The sequence below is a fragment of the Choloepus didactylus genome, chromosome 14 (assembly GCF_015220235.1).
Source record: "Choloepus didactylus isolate mChoDid1 chromosome 14, mChoDid1.pri, whole genome shotgun sequence".
NCBI classification, from domain to species: domain Eukaryota; kingdom Metazoa; phylum Chordata; class Mammalia; order Pilosa; family Megalonychidae; genus Choloepus; species Choloepus didactylus.
In genome coordinates this window covers 69,095,016-69,109,877 of record NC_051320.1, presented here as the reverse complement: position 1 = coordinate 69,109,877, position 14,862 = coordinate 69,095,016, and the positions used below count along the sequence as shown (strand labels likewise).

Below are 14,862 nucleotides of genomic sequence, written 5' to 3'. Positions count from 1 at the left end.
AAGTTCAAGAAATTCAACATTGATACAAAGCTTACATTCTATATTTCCTTTTTTTTCTTATGTCCTATCTGTGTCCCTTTGAGCCTCCTCTCCTCCATCCTCAGATCCCATCCAGGATCATCCTTGGCATTTAATTGTCATCTATTTAGACTTTTTTTTTTCAATTGTGGAAACATATATACAGCCTAAATCTTCCCATTCCACCCCCTCCCTAGCATTCCATTAGTGGGATTAATCACATTTAGAATGTTGCAATGCCATCACCTTCCCACCATCCATTTCTAGAAGTTTCCCTTCCCTTCCCCCACTTCTCGGAACCCCTACTCTACTTTTCATCTCTATGGTCATATTCTCTGATACTTTCTTTGTGTTTACCATGGGGCTTAAATTTAACATCTTAAATCTATAACAATCTTGTTTTTCTTTGATACCAACTTAACTTCAATAGGACACATAAACTATTTTCCTATACTCCCTCATTCCCCTACCTTTATGTAGTTCTTGTCAAAAATTACATATTTTACATTGAGTCCAAAGCCACTGATTTATCATTACAGTTTATGTATTTTAGAACCTGTAGGAAGTAAATAGTGGAGTTACAAATCAAAAAGGTACAGTAGTATTGGTATTTATATTTACCATGTGATCTTTACTGGAAATCTTTATTTCTTCATGTAGTTTCAGTCAATTGTTTAGTGTTCCTTCCTTTCAGCCTGCTCAACTCCCTTTAACATTTCTTATAGGACTGATCTACTGGTGGTGAAGTCCCTCAGCTTTTGATTATCCGGGAATGTTTTCATCTCCCCCTTATTTTTACCCTCCAGGTGTTTGTGAATTCTCCAAGTCTCTGATGGTTATTGACTTCTATTTGTATTCCATTGTGGTCAGAGAATGTGCTTTGAACAATTTTTTTTTTTTTTTTTAATTTATTGAGGCTTGTTTTTATGTCCCAGCATATGGTCCATTCTGGAGAAAGAACCGTGATCACTAGAGAAGAATGTGTGTCCCGGTGACCTGGGATGTAATATACTATATATGTCTGTTAAAATTCTCTATATATCTCTCTCCTTTCTTTATTTCTCTGTCAGTAGGGCTCCCTTTAGTATCTGAAGTAGGGCAGGCCTTTTATTAGCAAAATGTCTCAGCATTTGTTTGTCTGTGAAAAACTTAAGCTTTCCCTCAAATTTGAAGGAGAGTTTTGCTGGATAAAGTATTCTTGGTTGGAAATTTTTCTCTTTCATTATTTTAAATATGTCATGCCACTGCCTTCTTGCCTCCATGGTGGCCACTGAGTAATCACTACTTAGTCTTATGCTGGTTCCTTTGCATGTGGTGAATTGCTTTTCTCTTGCTGCTTTCAGAACTTGCTCCTTGTCTTCAGTATTTGACGGTCTGATCAGAATATGTCTCGGAGTGGGTTTATTTGGATTTATTCTATTTGGAGTTCGCTGGGCATTTATGCTTTGTGTATTTATATTGTGTAGAAGGTTTGGGAAGTTTTCCCCAACAATTTCTTTGAATGCTCTTTCTAGACCTTTACCCTTCTCTTCCCCTTCTGGGATACCAATGAGTCTTAAATTTGGATGTTTTATTTTATCTATCATATCCCTGAGATCGTTTCGATTTTTTCAATTTTTTCCCCATTCTTTCTTTTGTTCTTTCATTTTCTGTTCTGTAATCCTTGAGGAGGCTGAGTTGTTGTTCGACTTGCTCTAATCTTGTATTATGAGTATCCAGAGTCTTTTTAATTTGGCTTACAGTTTCTTTTATTTCCATAATATATTCTATTTTTTAATTTACTCTTGCAATTTCTTCTTTATGCTCTTCTAGGGTCTTCTTTATGTCTTTATACCCTGTGCCAGGCTCTTCTTCATGTTCTTTATATCCTGTGCCATGCTCTCATTGCCTGTCTGTAGTTCTTTGATTCATTGTGCCAGGTACTGTGTGTCTTCTGATCTTTTGATTTTGGTGTTTGGGTTTGGGTTCTCCATAACATCTGGTTTATCATATGCTTTAAGATTTTCTGTTGTTTTTGGCTTCTTGGCATTTGCTTTACTTGATCTCTAATTTGTCAGAACTGCAGCTTGGTGGCATACACTTTCTCTAACTAACCAGCAGATGGCGTCCATGAGTCACCTATTCCCCTCAAGTCAGTTCTCCCCAACTTTGTCTTTGTGGTGTGTGGGTATCTGATTCTTGTGGAGTTCAATTGGTGCACTAAATTTGGGTGTGTTGTTCGTGCTGTCCGCCCTGAATGTGGGGCATGTGTCTGGGTGGTTAGGGAGGCAGGGCAGCTTTAATAATCAAACCTCCCAGGTGTTCCCAGGGATTTAAGGCTGTTGCAAGAGTCTAAGCCTTCATCTCAGTCTTACCACAGATTGTCTCTGCTGCTGACCCACAAGTCCTTGGTATTTGCATAGGGTCCCTGGGATTTCCAAGTGGGTCCCCCTTCCTGGCTGTGCTCTTCCAGGACCTCTGCTGTGGGAGGGCTGCGCCACATCACAAGTGCACGTAGGCCTGCCAGGGAAGCCCTGGGTTGTCGGGCTGTGCAGGGGCGCTCCCAGCCTGCTTCAAAGATGGTTGAATGGGACGCATTAACTTCCCCCTTTTCGCACAACTCCACCCTCCCAGCTCCCGGACAATCAGCCATGGGTGCATTAAAGGCCGCTGTCCACGGCCAATATTGTGGCATGTGTGTGGTTCTGCAGGAAAGACTCCCCGTCACACTTGGTTTCTTGGCATGGCTCTGGGCTGTGGGTCCAGCCCGGGGCAGGAGTGTCCCCAGCCTGCCAGGGAGATGGCTGCAAGGAGTGGGGTTTTTTTCTCCTTTTGGCTCCGCTCTGCTCCCCTGGTCTCGAGACAATCAGCAGCGGGTGTGGGAAGGAGTATCCTGCACGCCAGACACTGAGGTGTTAGCCCAGCCCGCTCCCGCCATGCTTCACTGCATGGTTATTCCCATTGTATCTGCAGATGCTCCGGGCTTTTTTTTTTTTTTTAAAGAACTATTCTGTCTCCAAACGCCAGCCCACCATTTCCCCACACTGCAGCATGGTCGCCAGACTTTCAGCTGGCTCACTCGCTCGTTTCAGAATGCAGCTCCTGGTTTCACCAAATGCACAGTCCCTCTGGATTTAGCAGACCTTGTCTGGCTGGTGCTATGCTGGAACTGGTGTTCTGGGTCACTTTCTGGTTTTTATCTAGTATTTTTCACGGAGGTGTTTCTTTGCCCTGTCTCACCTAGCCTCCATCTTAGGTTCCCGATATTCTATCTATTGATGAGAGTAATATATTGAAGTTGCTATTATTGTAGAGGTGTCTACTTCTCATTTGGTATTGTCAGTGTTTGCCTCATGTCTTTTGGGGCACACTGGCTTGATGCATTAATATTTATGGTTGTTATGTCTTCTTGATGAATTGTCCCTTTTATTAATACATAGTGTCCTTCTTTGTCTGTTCTAATTACCTTACATTTGAAGTCCAATTTGTCTGATATTAGTATAACTACCCCCACACTTTTCTGGTTGCTGTTTGCATGAAATATCTTTTCCCAGCCTTTCACTTTCAACCATTTTTGTACTTGGGTCTAAAGTGTGTGTCTGGTAGACAGCATACAGATGGGTCCATGTTTATTATTATTTTTTGTTTTAGTTGTGCATTCATCACCCCAATCTATTTTTTGAACATTTTCCTTATACCAGAAAAAGTAAAAATAATAATAAAAAATAAAACTTAAAAAGAATACCCAGATCATCTCCCCACCACCCTATTTTTCATTTAGTTTTTCTCCCCATTTTTCTACTCATCCATCCATACATTGGATAAAGGGAGTGTGATCCACAAGGCTTTCACAATCACACTGTCACCACTTGTAAGCTGTGTTGTTATACAATCGTCTTCAAGAATCAAGGCAACTGGGTTGCAGTTTGATAGTTTCAAGTATTTACTTGTGGCTACTCCAGTATATTAAAACCTAAAAAGAGTTATCTATATTGTGCCTATGAGTGTCCACCTGAGTGACCGCTCGACTCCATTTGGAATCTCTCAGCCACTGAAACTTTATTTTGTTTCATTTCACATCCCCCTTTTAGTCAAGAAGATGTTTTCAATCACACGATGTCAGGTCTAGATTTGCGGTCGCAGTTGATTCATCGGGGGGGGGTGGCGGCCGGTTGCTAAATCCTAGGCTCTCAGGATTGCTTGGAGGGTACCGGCGGCGGGGGCTCTTTCCCGGAGGTGAGGGCGAGGCGGGGGACTTGGCCAGGTCCCCGGCGGGGTGGCGTGCAAAGTATGGAGGGCGGCGAGAAAGGAACAGGCGGGACACGTTTCTTTTTAGGGTGAAGAAACCAAGAGAGTTTATTAGGGGAGAGTACAAGCTTATATCGGGAGTTTAGAGGGCGGGGTAGCTGTAGAGGTTAAAGGCTTGGATTGGTTCTGAGAGGGCGAGGAGGTTGATTGAAAAGGGGCGAGAGTTGCTCCGGTAACGGTGTCTGGCAACAATGTATGCGCACTGGTGGTAATGGGAGTTGCACTGGCAACGGGGAGTGTCCGGGCAAGATAAGGGGGTGGGGAAAAGGCGGTTCCCTCCGGCAAGCCTCCCCTAACAGTGGTATTTTGGGTGAGGAAATGGGGCCTGCCTCCGGCCTCACTTTCCCAGGCCCGGGGGGCTGCGGAGGGCGCTGTCGCCCGTGCCCACCACCCTCCCCAGGGGCTGATCAGGTCCCCCAGCCCAGGCCCGCCAAGTTGAAGCACGTAATCAGTGTCCCGCATTTCCCCCTTCTTTTCTAATTAAAGGAAGAAGCTTACCGGAGAGGCCCGCTAAGGGATGAGGGAAGGGGGAGGCCGGGGAGGGGAAAAAGGGGTTGACGGTGGCTCAGCGAGGCTGGAGCTCGGCGTTGGTGTGGCGCCCGGGCGCTCGACAGGGGCCTTGCTGCTTGCGGGATGGACGAGGGTGGGGGGTTTAAAGTTGGAGGTTCAGAGAAGCTGGAGCTCGAGGTTGGTGCGATGTTCAGGCAATCGAGAAGGGCCTCGCGGTCGGCAGGTTGACCGGTGGCGGTGAGGTCGCGGAGGGTTGGTTGTCATCTTGGAGTAGGGAGCGTCAGAGGTGGCGAGTCGCTGGTACTGGACTTGCACGAACGAGGAGAAAATAGCATCCGTTTGTTTCCTTACAAGCTGGACAATTCTGCGGATAATGCAGGGTCCTAAGGTGAGAGCTAGAATAATCATTAGTAGGGGGCCGAGGAGAGGGAGGAGGTAAGGGAGGAGGGGGGAAAAGATGTGGGACCAATAGCTGGTGGCTTCACGGTCTCTTTTGCGTTGTTCCAGTCCCTCTCAGACCTTCTTTAGGCTGTCTTCGGCGAGACCCGTGGAATTGGCATATACACAGCACTCTTCTCCTAGGGCGGCGCAAAGGCCTCCTTCTTTGAGGAGGAGAAGGTCGAGACCTCGGCGGTTTTGGAGCACTACCTCAGAGAGGGAATTGACAGAATTTTTAAGATGGGAAATAGCGTCTTGTAGGTGACGAATGTCCTCGTCAACAGCCGCCCGGAGGTGAGTTAGGGCGGAGCCTTGACTGGCTAATGCAGCGATTTCGGTGCCAGCGCCTGCAAGACCTAGGAGGGAGGCAATCGTGAGGACGGTGATGGGCTCTCGCTTTTGCAGTGGGGCAGAAGCTGCAGTTGTTTCCAGGCGGAGGAAGAAGTCTTCCTCGCTGTGGTATAGGACCCTAGGGATGAGGACAATTAGGAGGCAAGTTTCATTAGTTGTATTGAGGGTTTGCACGTTAAGGCAGGGGGTAAGCCCTGTAGAGGAGCAGAGCCATTGGGAGGAGTTATGAGGGATGAGAAATTTTGCAGAGCTGCTGGGAGATGAGTAGTCGGCACAAGCTGTGAGGTTGGGAGAGTTACTTGAGCGAGGGCGGATGCACTTTCCTGTAAAGGAGACTGAATGAAAGGTTAGGGGGACGGCAGAGGTATTCCAATTGCATTCCGAGGGGCTGTCCTCTGTGTTTTCTGAAAAGGAGAGGTTGGAGGCAACTGGCTTATACAGGGGGGAGGAAGTGGAGAGGCAAAGCCAACAAGAGGAGGTAAGATTGGGGTTGGAGGAATTCACTGAGGTGAAGGCTGCTTGGATAAGGCCAAGGAGGGGAGAAGAGTAGCGAGAGGAGTAGCGAGAGGGGGGTAGAGGAGGTCGGGGTGGTGGGGTTGGCGATGCATTGTTTGCAGCTGAGGTGCGGCTTGTTGGAGCTGAGGTGCGGCTGGAGAGCTGTGGAAAAAGGGGGTTAATGACTTGGTTGGGACCTATGCCAGAGGGTGTTCTTAATGCAGTATTTTGGCCTGGTTGGTTTGCAGCCTCTTTTTTTATGAGAATAAGTGATCCTGGGTCGGTTCCGTCCTTATAGATTCTGAAGCCCCAAGTTCGACCGGTTAACCAGGAAGGATCAGTGGGGAGTTGCACGGTAAGATTAAGGTGAGTGCAGGTATCTGTGGGTGGAAGGTGGGAACTGTCGTCCGTGCTGAAATAAACGGGCTCATCACGGGGTTTGCAGTTCCAGGGGGCCCAGTGTAGGGTAAGATAGTGATTAACGCTAGACGGCTTCCAACCAGTAGCTAGTGTCTCGCAGCCCCAATAGGCACAATAATATTGATTGGGGGCATTGCAATACGATTTTCCAGGGTTGGAGGCTGGGCACATATAATATTGGGCCTGGGGATTACTTACCTTTCGAGCGCAGGTTTCTTCAACTCTGGAGACAAAGGTGGCGAAAGGCTCACTCGGCTCCTGGAAGAGCTTGGTGAATTTATTAGGCCGATAGGCAGAGCAGTTGGCAAAAGCTCGCAAGGCGATTCCTCTGAGGATAGGCCAAAAGGTGGCAGGTACATTAATATAAGCAGATGCATTTATAAACGCTCCCGTGCCTAAGTAGGCTTCGGGGTGATGATAGACTCCAGTGGCTGTGTCTTGCTCGCTTTGCTTAGCTGCTTCCGCCTGGAAGTGAGCACGCCAATCAATAAACTGGCTGGGGTTAAGAATGGAACGGGCAAGCGAGGCCCAGTCTTGGGGGAGGCAAAAGTCCATGGCGAGATCCTGCAGTATTTGGGAAGCGTATGGGCTACCTAACCCGTCCTCCTTGACGGCCCTGCGAAGCTGCTTAATAGTATCAGAGTCAATGGGATACCAGTCATACGGTTTCTGTGGTGTGGGGGTAAGGTTAAGAGGAAAGCAGCGAAAAGCACGAGAGAAAGGAGGACGCGCTTGCAGAGCGCTTGGCGCGGGAGTGGGGGTAGGGGGAGCGTTGCCCCAAGGGTTGCCTTGAGGTGTAGAAGGCAGCCAGGGGTTGTTAGTTGGCAGGGTGGGAGGAGCGGCGGCAGCTGCCGGTAGCGGCTCCGAGGGGGAGCTCGCCGGAGGGGGAGGCGGAAGTGGGAGGCCCCAAGCGTCGCAAGACGGCGGCGCGGTGGGAGTGGCTAAGGCATAAGATGGTGGACTAGCTCCGCCCTGTGAAAGGGCGGGGTAAAGCGCTTGCGGTTTCCGGCCCAGCTTAGGGCTGACGTCATCGCCGGAGCACTTCCTCCCCTCGATGGAAGAAGAAGGAGGAGGAGGAAGTTCGCCATCTTGGCGAGGCTCAATGTTATTTTGTTTTTTGGGAGTCACTTCGAGCGCGTTGTTAATCTGCTCGACTAAGGACTCTGTTTCCGAATCATGGTCTACATTAGTATCGCTGTCTGAATCTGTTGACTGGGTTGATAGGGCCTCCTTGGATTTAATGGGGCCTCGATCAGGGGGGAGGGAGCCTTGAAGGCAGGAGCGGACGGTTATTAAGGTGGGGAGCAAGCCGGGAGGGAAGCGTTTGCTCTCATGTTCCATGGCGTTGGTGACCCGATCAATAAGGCGATCATAAGTAACAGGGTCCCAAAGATGGCAAGTGGTGAGCCATGGGTTAAAGGGCAGCAGGAGGTCCCAGTATACTTGCAGCTGCCGGACAGACACCTTACAGCGATGTGTGTCTAGGAGACCAGCCAGAGCACGAACTTGGGGTGCTTGGTGTGCAGATAGACGATTACCCATGGCGGAGTGAGAAAAGAAAAAAGGGGGGTTGATTATTGAGTAAAGAAAATGAGGTAAACCGAGGAAACGGCGAGAATAGAAGGCAGGAGCCTCTAGTAGCGAGAGCAGTTTGGGAGGGGCAGTCGCAAAGAGGCACACCGCGCGAAACAAAGAAACAAAGACACAAAGGACCACAGAAAAGTAATGGAGGGGAAGAGGGAAAGCTACTGGAGGAAGAGTGTTAGGAGGAATGGGGGGACATAGGAAGAGAAGACGAAAGGTAGTCGGGGGTAAGAGTTAGGTTAACGCGGGAAAGGAAGAGCGGCCCGGGCGCGGAGCGGCGTGGGAGAGGCGGCTCCGGACGTGGAGCGGCGAGGGAGAGGCGGCTCCGCGGGGCGGCGAGGGAGAGGCGGCCCTTACTTTGCAGGCGAGGAGAAGGGGAGCTGGAGAGGCGTCCGGGCGAGCGGGTGGTTTTACTGGACCGCTGCGTGGAGAGGACTTTTAATTCCAGGGGCCCCACGTTGGGCGCCAGTTGCGGTCGCAGTTGATTCGTCGGGGGGGGGGTGGCAGCCGGTTGCTAAATCCTAGGCTCTCAGGATTGCTTGGAGGGTACCGGCGGCGGGGGCTCTTTCCCGGAGGCGAGGGCGAGGCGGGGGACTTGGCCAGGTCCCCGGCGGGGTGGCGTGCAAAGTATGGAGGGCGGCGAGAAAGGAACAGGCGGGACACGTTTCTTTTTAGGGTGAAGAAACCAAGAGAGTTTATTAGGGGAGAGTACAAGCTTATATCGGGCGTTTAGAGGGCGGGGTAGCTGTAGAGGTTAAAGGCTTGGATTGGTTCTGAGAGGGCGAGGAGGTTGATTGAAAAGGGGCGAGAGTTGCTCCGGTAACGGTGTCTGGCAACAATGTATGCGCACTGATGGTAATGGGAGTTGCACTGGCAACGGGGAGTGTCCGGGCAAGATAAGGGGGTGGGGAAAAGGCGGTTCCCTCCGGCAAGCCTCCCCTAACAGTGGTATTTTGGGTGAGGAAATGGGGCCTGCCTCCGGCCTCACTTTCCCAGGCCCGGGGGGCTGCGGAGGGCGCTGTCGCCCGTGCCCACCACCCTCCCCAGGGGCTGATCAGGTCCCCCAGCCCAGGCCCGCCAAGTTGAAGCACGTAATCAGTGTCCCGCATAGATTCATCTTCAGTAGTCATATTCTGCATTACCAGGAAGATTTATACCCCTGCAAGTCAGGTTCCATGTAGGGTACAGGGCAGTGAGTTCCCCTGCCAAGTTGGGTTAGCTGGAGAGAGAGGGCCACATCTGAGCAACAAAGAAGTACCCGGGGGGAGAGTCTTAGGCACAATTATAAGCAGGTTTAGCCTCTCCTTTGAAGTAACAAGCTCCATGAGGGCAAGCCCCAAGAAAGAGGGCTCAATATACCAACCCACTAGACCTCAATGTTTGTGAGAACATCAGCAACAATCCAGGTGAAGTCCAACACTTCCACATTTTCCCCCAGCTCCTCAGGGGGGCCCTGCATACATATTTTTATTCTCTGTCCAAATTACTCTGGGAAGTGTCGCTATTTCACACTAACCTGTACAAACCTACCAGGTCTCACTTCCTATTCAATGTTTCATGTAATTATGGTATTTGAACAAACTGTTTGAATTAAATTGTTTAGGAAATAGAGATCCTGCACCAAATAAACATTTCGTCCCTCGGTTTCACATGGAAGTTGAAGTTTTAACACACAGTCCATATCATCCTTTACCCTTTGGCCCAATTTGCCCTAGTCCTAACTAGATCTGCTTTATTCATATCTCTAACTGAAGCCTGGACTCTTTTTCAGCTTTTTAGTTTCTGTATGCTCTAATACTGACATTCATATCTGCCACTGAGTTTCAGGTGTCACACAGATACCCAAAGTTCCAGGGATCAATCAGGTTATACACAAAGTGATCAGCATTTCCTAATCTGGAGATAACCATTACAGTTCAGGAATAGATGTGACTGCTGTAAGAGCTTATAATCTAGGGACCATTATAATAAGCATTCTCCTAATAAGCTGTGCTCTAAGATTCAATTCTGAGTTTACACATTGTAGTTAGTCTGTATTGGTGAGGCATTATGGTGTTTGCCTTTGTTTCTGGCACAGTTCACTCAAAATGCTATCTCCAGGATCCATTCACCTCATTGTGTTGCATCTCTCATAGCTTCACTCCTTGCAGTTGCTCAATATTCCACTGTACGCACACACCACAGTTTACCATTCTGTTCCCCAGTCAGTGATATCTTAGGCCACCTCCAGATGGGTCCTGTTTTTTAATCCATTCTGCCAGTCTGTGTCTTTTTATTGGGGAATTTAATCAATTAATATTTATGTTGTTACTGTGAAGGTAGTCCTCTCTTCTGCCATTTTGTCTTTTGAATTTTATATGTCATCTTATTTTTTTCCTCTCTTTTTACTTTACTGATAATCTTCATTTCTACACTCTTCTCCAAACCCCTCTTTCCTATCTTTTCCTGCCTTTAGAATTTCTTGTAGAGCCAGTCTTTTGTTCACAAACTCTCAGTGTCTGTTTGTCTGAAAATATTTTCACCTCTCCTTCGTTTTTGAAGGTCTGTTTTGCTGGATATTTCTCTTTCACTATCTTAAATATGTCATACTATTGCCTTCTCACCTACATGTTTTCTGCTGAGAAGTCCACACAGTTATATCGGGCTTCCCTTGTATGTGATGGATTGCTTTTCTTTTGCTGCTTTCAGAAGTCTCTCTTTGTCTTCAACATTTGACAATCTCTGATTAGTAAGTATCTTGAAGTAGGTATATTTGGATCTTTTCTGTTTGGGATATGCCATGCTTTTTGAATCTGTAACTTTATGTCTTTCATAAGAGTTGGGAATTTTTTTCAGTGATTATTTCCTCCATTATTCTTTTTGCCCATTTCCCTTCTCCTTCTAGGATACCCATAAGATGTATATTTGTGTGTTTCATGTTGTCATTCAATTCCATAGATCCTGTTCATACTTTTCCATTCTTTTCCCTATCTGTTATTTTGAGTGTAGTATTTCAGATGTTGTGCCTCTAGTTCACTAATCCTTTCTTCTACCTCTTTAAATTTGCTATTGTATGTCTTTATTGTGTTTTTCATCTCTTCTCTTGTGCCTTTCATTCCTATAAGTTCTGCCATTTGTTTTTTCCAGCTTTCAAATTCTTCTGCATGGTCACTGACTGTCTTCTTTCTATCCTTCATCTCTTTTGCCACATTTTCTTTAACTCATTGATTTGATTTAGAAGATTTGTTTGATTTTTAATTACTTTTTTTCAATTCCTCTCATTTATAGTATTAGCTTGTTCCTTAACTGAGCCATATCTTCATGCTTCCTGGTATGACTCATGATTTTTTGCTGGTGTCTAGGCATCTGATTTCCTTGATTTGTTTATTTTGGAGGTTGTTAATTCTCTTTTTTTCCTAGGGTTTTCTTCTTGGCTGGCTTTGTTCTCTATCTGTTCTTTGACATTCAGTTCAACTTACTATAGACCTCTAGCATAGCTTTGGTTTAGCAGATCAGAATTTTTCAGCTTTTGTTTTTCTGATTCTTGGGAAGATTTTTTGAGGAGGGTTTCCCCAGATAGGATCAACTCCAAACAGATTTTCCTAGACAAGACAGTCTCAGGACTCAGGAAGAGAGTGTAAGCAGTATCAAGGTTCCCTGGGGATGAGATCCAGCAGGTTGCCAGTCTTTCCTGTGAAAACCTTTTGATTCTGTGCTTTTTCTATCCTGCCCAGCAGGTGGCATTTATCAGCCCACAGCCCCTCATTGGCATAAAGTGGTACATTGCCTTTAATTTTCAGCAGACCCTGCCCCTGCCAGGGGAGTGGTTGAGACAGAGGCTGGGGCAGAGGGTGGGCTTAAACTGTTTCTGTTTTCCAGCCCCTGGGGTCCTAATTCTCTGAAAGAGGGCCACCACTTGTGCTGGGTCCTGCCCCACCCCCTTTCTTGGGGAAGATATGCCCCTCAGGGTGACTAATTACTTACTCTCTCAGATATTCCTGAACTCTGCCCTTACCTGAAGCAGTGCTGCTGACTGAAAAAGTCTGCTGCTTTCTTTAAGCTAAAACGTAAAAAAAAAAAAAAAAAAAAAAAAAAAAAAAAATCCCTTTTCAGAGCCGGACCCCAGTCCCCCAGTTCATAGTCAAGAACCGGTGTTGGTACTGAGTTCTATGTGTCCCCTTTTGGGGGAATAGCCCTTTTCTAGTATTCTGTGCTCAGCTGACACCAAATGCCTCTGTGTTTTTTTGTTTGTTTGTTTGTTTTCTGTCAGCCCCACCTCCTCTCTGCCAGGAGAGACCTCTTGGTTCCTTTCATACTGTCTCTGGATTTATCTGTGCTCAGAGCTTGTATTCAACAGCCCAAATTTGTTATTTAAATCCATAATTGGAGCTTGGTTGAACTACCTTCCCTTGCTCTTAGTAGAGGCTGCTTCTTTTTCCCGCAGGGAAGTGACTCCAAAACAGCCTGCTGTGCTAGTGAGGGAGCGGCGCCAGCCTCCACAGATTGGGAGACTTTACTTACAGTTCTGCACTATAATCTTGGCCCTTCTACCCATTTCAGACAAGTGCACAATTTGTATCTTGTCACAGAAGTCCCCCAAACTGTTGTTCCAAACTGTTCCTGGCTATATACTAACTTCCCTAGGGAATGAACAAAATTCCAAAGCTCTTTATGCTGCCGTCTTGCCCCACCTATTATCTCTTCTTTTACCACATGAAAAAAAAAAATCCAATTTTTATGCATTATAATAACTTTCACTTCTTTGCTATTTTTATCAAATATCTGAATTTAGACATTAATGTTGGATTTATCGGTATATTTCTATTTGAACTGACATATATAGTTTCAGAAAATAATGTTTTACTTTACTACTTCAATGCATTTTCTATATTCTATTGTATCTATTCTATTCAATTATTTGTTTTAAAAATCATTGGTCATGCCTCAGTTAATTGATTTCATTATGCACTAATGGGTGATAACATAGTTTGAAAAACAGTAATGAATGCATTTGCTTCCATAGATTATTATGTCATCTCATTTTGGAAGTTAATTGCTGGTGTAAACCATAAGCACACAGTTCTACTAGTATGTGTAACCCCAGTTAACCAAGGTGTGAATTGAACCCTCAATATCTGTAATAACCTATCATGCTTTTCTTCATATTTGATAACTTTAAAAGCAATAATGATGTCTGAGCACATCAAAACAAATAGGTGATTGGTGAAAATAATCCAAAAATTTAAACTGGAAGAACGTGGTTGTGGTTTTAAATCCAAAATATACCTCTTAGTAACTGTTAAGATCTTGGGTAAGATCCTTGAATCCTCTTGGTGACAGTTTTGTTTTTTCATCAAAACTATTATATGTAATACTACTATATTATAATGTTGTTGTACTGATTAGATAAGGAAACATGAAAAGCCTGAGACGAAGTAGGATCACTTTAAATGACATCTATTACTGTTGCCTCATATTGCCATCTCATCAGGAAACATCATCTCTTCAGTTATTTATTAGATTTAACTTATGTATTAATGTAGAAAAAAAGCATTATTCCATCCTGTTTTCTTCTGTATTTGAATATGTGGTTGAATAATTTACAGGTGACTGGTGTCATGCTAAAAAATTAGAACATTAAATTACAATCATTGTTACTGATCAGTTGACAAGCATTGCAATTAGGCTCACTAAAAATAACATATTATAACTGAGCATTGAAGTTTTAAAGTAATATACAATTTTTGATGTTACTTCATTCCCCTTATACAATCTTCTGTAGTGGAAGGTTTCCTTTAATTATAGCATTTGAATTATCAGTATAGCTGAGGGTTTCTTCATAAGAACCAACTAATAGTAGAACAGATACATTAAACTAACTTGATCATTGAATTAATTGTTCTACTTTGCATTAAAATACACACTTAACATTATCTCTGCATGTGAAATAAATCCTTTTTCTGTTCTGAACATTCCTTATTTCTATGATGATGATTTTTCTCAATGTTAGGTAGTCTAATGCATTTGTCATCAATATGAGGTACGTGTATCCATAGAGTATATGAACAATTTCCAGAGCGTACACATGTGGGCTGGATGCCATTTTCACATCTTTCACTTTCAAAAATTTTCCTGCATGAAGACCCACTTGTATATTCTTGTTCAATATTGTCACCTTCTATGTTATAATTTCTCTTCTCCCACATTCCAAAAAGAAAGGCATTTACTACTTTACCAGCTGGAATGTTAGTATGTTACATTGTTTAAGTGTAAATAAAACTCTGGGGATCCAGCTGCATAGTTCTTGAGAGAAAGAGTCTTTTAGATAAAACAAAAAGAAGCTTACTGGGAAGAATTTGCAGGGGTCAGTGCCTTATTTTATCCAACCAGTAAGGTCTTGGATAAATCCAGATCATTATCTGTCTATTTATCTGTCTATGTATCTATATATCTACTATCTATCTGTCATCTGTCCTTCTGTCTACTCATCCATCCATCCATCCATCTTTTTATACATCTGTCTGTATCTCTATCCTAGAATTAGGATTCATGATTCATGAAAGCATATCACAGCCTAATTTGAACCAGAACACAAAGATTTACTTCCTCAGACAGAAAGAATTTCTGATTTAGTTCAGGGAATAGGAAGAGGAAATGTTCCCACTGGCAAATATGACTCTGGAAGACTTGGGGATTTAAGATTATCAGCTTTATAATAGAGAAGAATATAGAAGGGTGTGTCTTAGAGCTAAAAGACAACATATAAATAATTAGCCCCAA

The 14,862-nt window shown here is 45.0% G+C and overlaps 1 protein-coding gene across 8 annotated transcripts in view; it reads left to right on the top strand.

Moving 5' to 3' along the window:
• The window catches only part of CSMD3 (CUB and Sushi multiple domains 3), a 1,408,207-nt gene that overhangs the window by 721,435 nt on the left and 671,910 nt on the right, over positions 1–14,862 (top strand). Inside the window, exons 1-2 of one of the 8 annotated variants that reach the window (XM_037802759.1) lie at positions 5,532–5,547; positions 6,398–6,465. The exons of the other annotated variants lie outside the window; for them this stretch is intronic. The gene's annotated coding sequence lies outside the window, so the exon portion shown is untranslated. Of the gene's footprint in view, positions 1–5,531; positions 5,548–6,397; positions 6,466–14,862 lie in introns of those variants that run through there. 8 annotated transcript variants of the gene reach the window in all.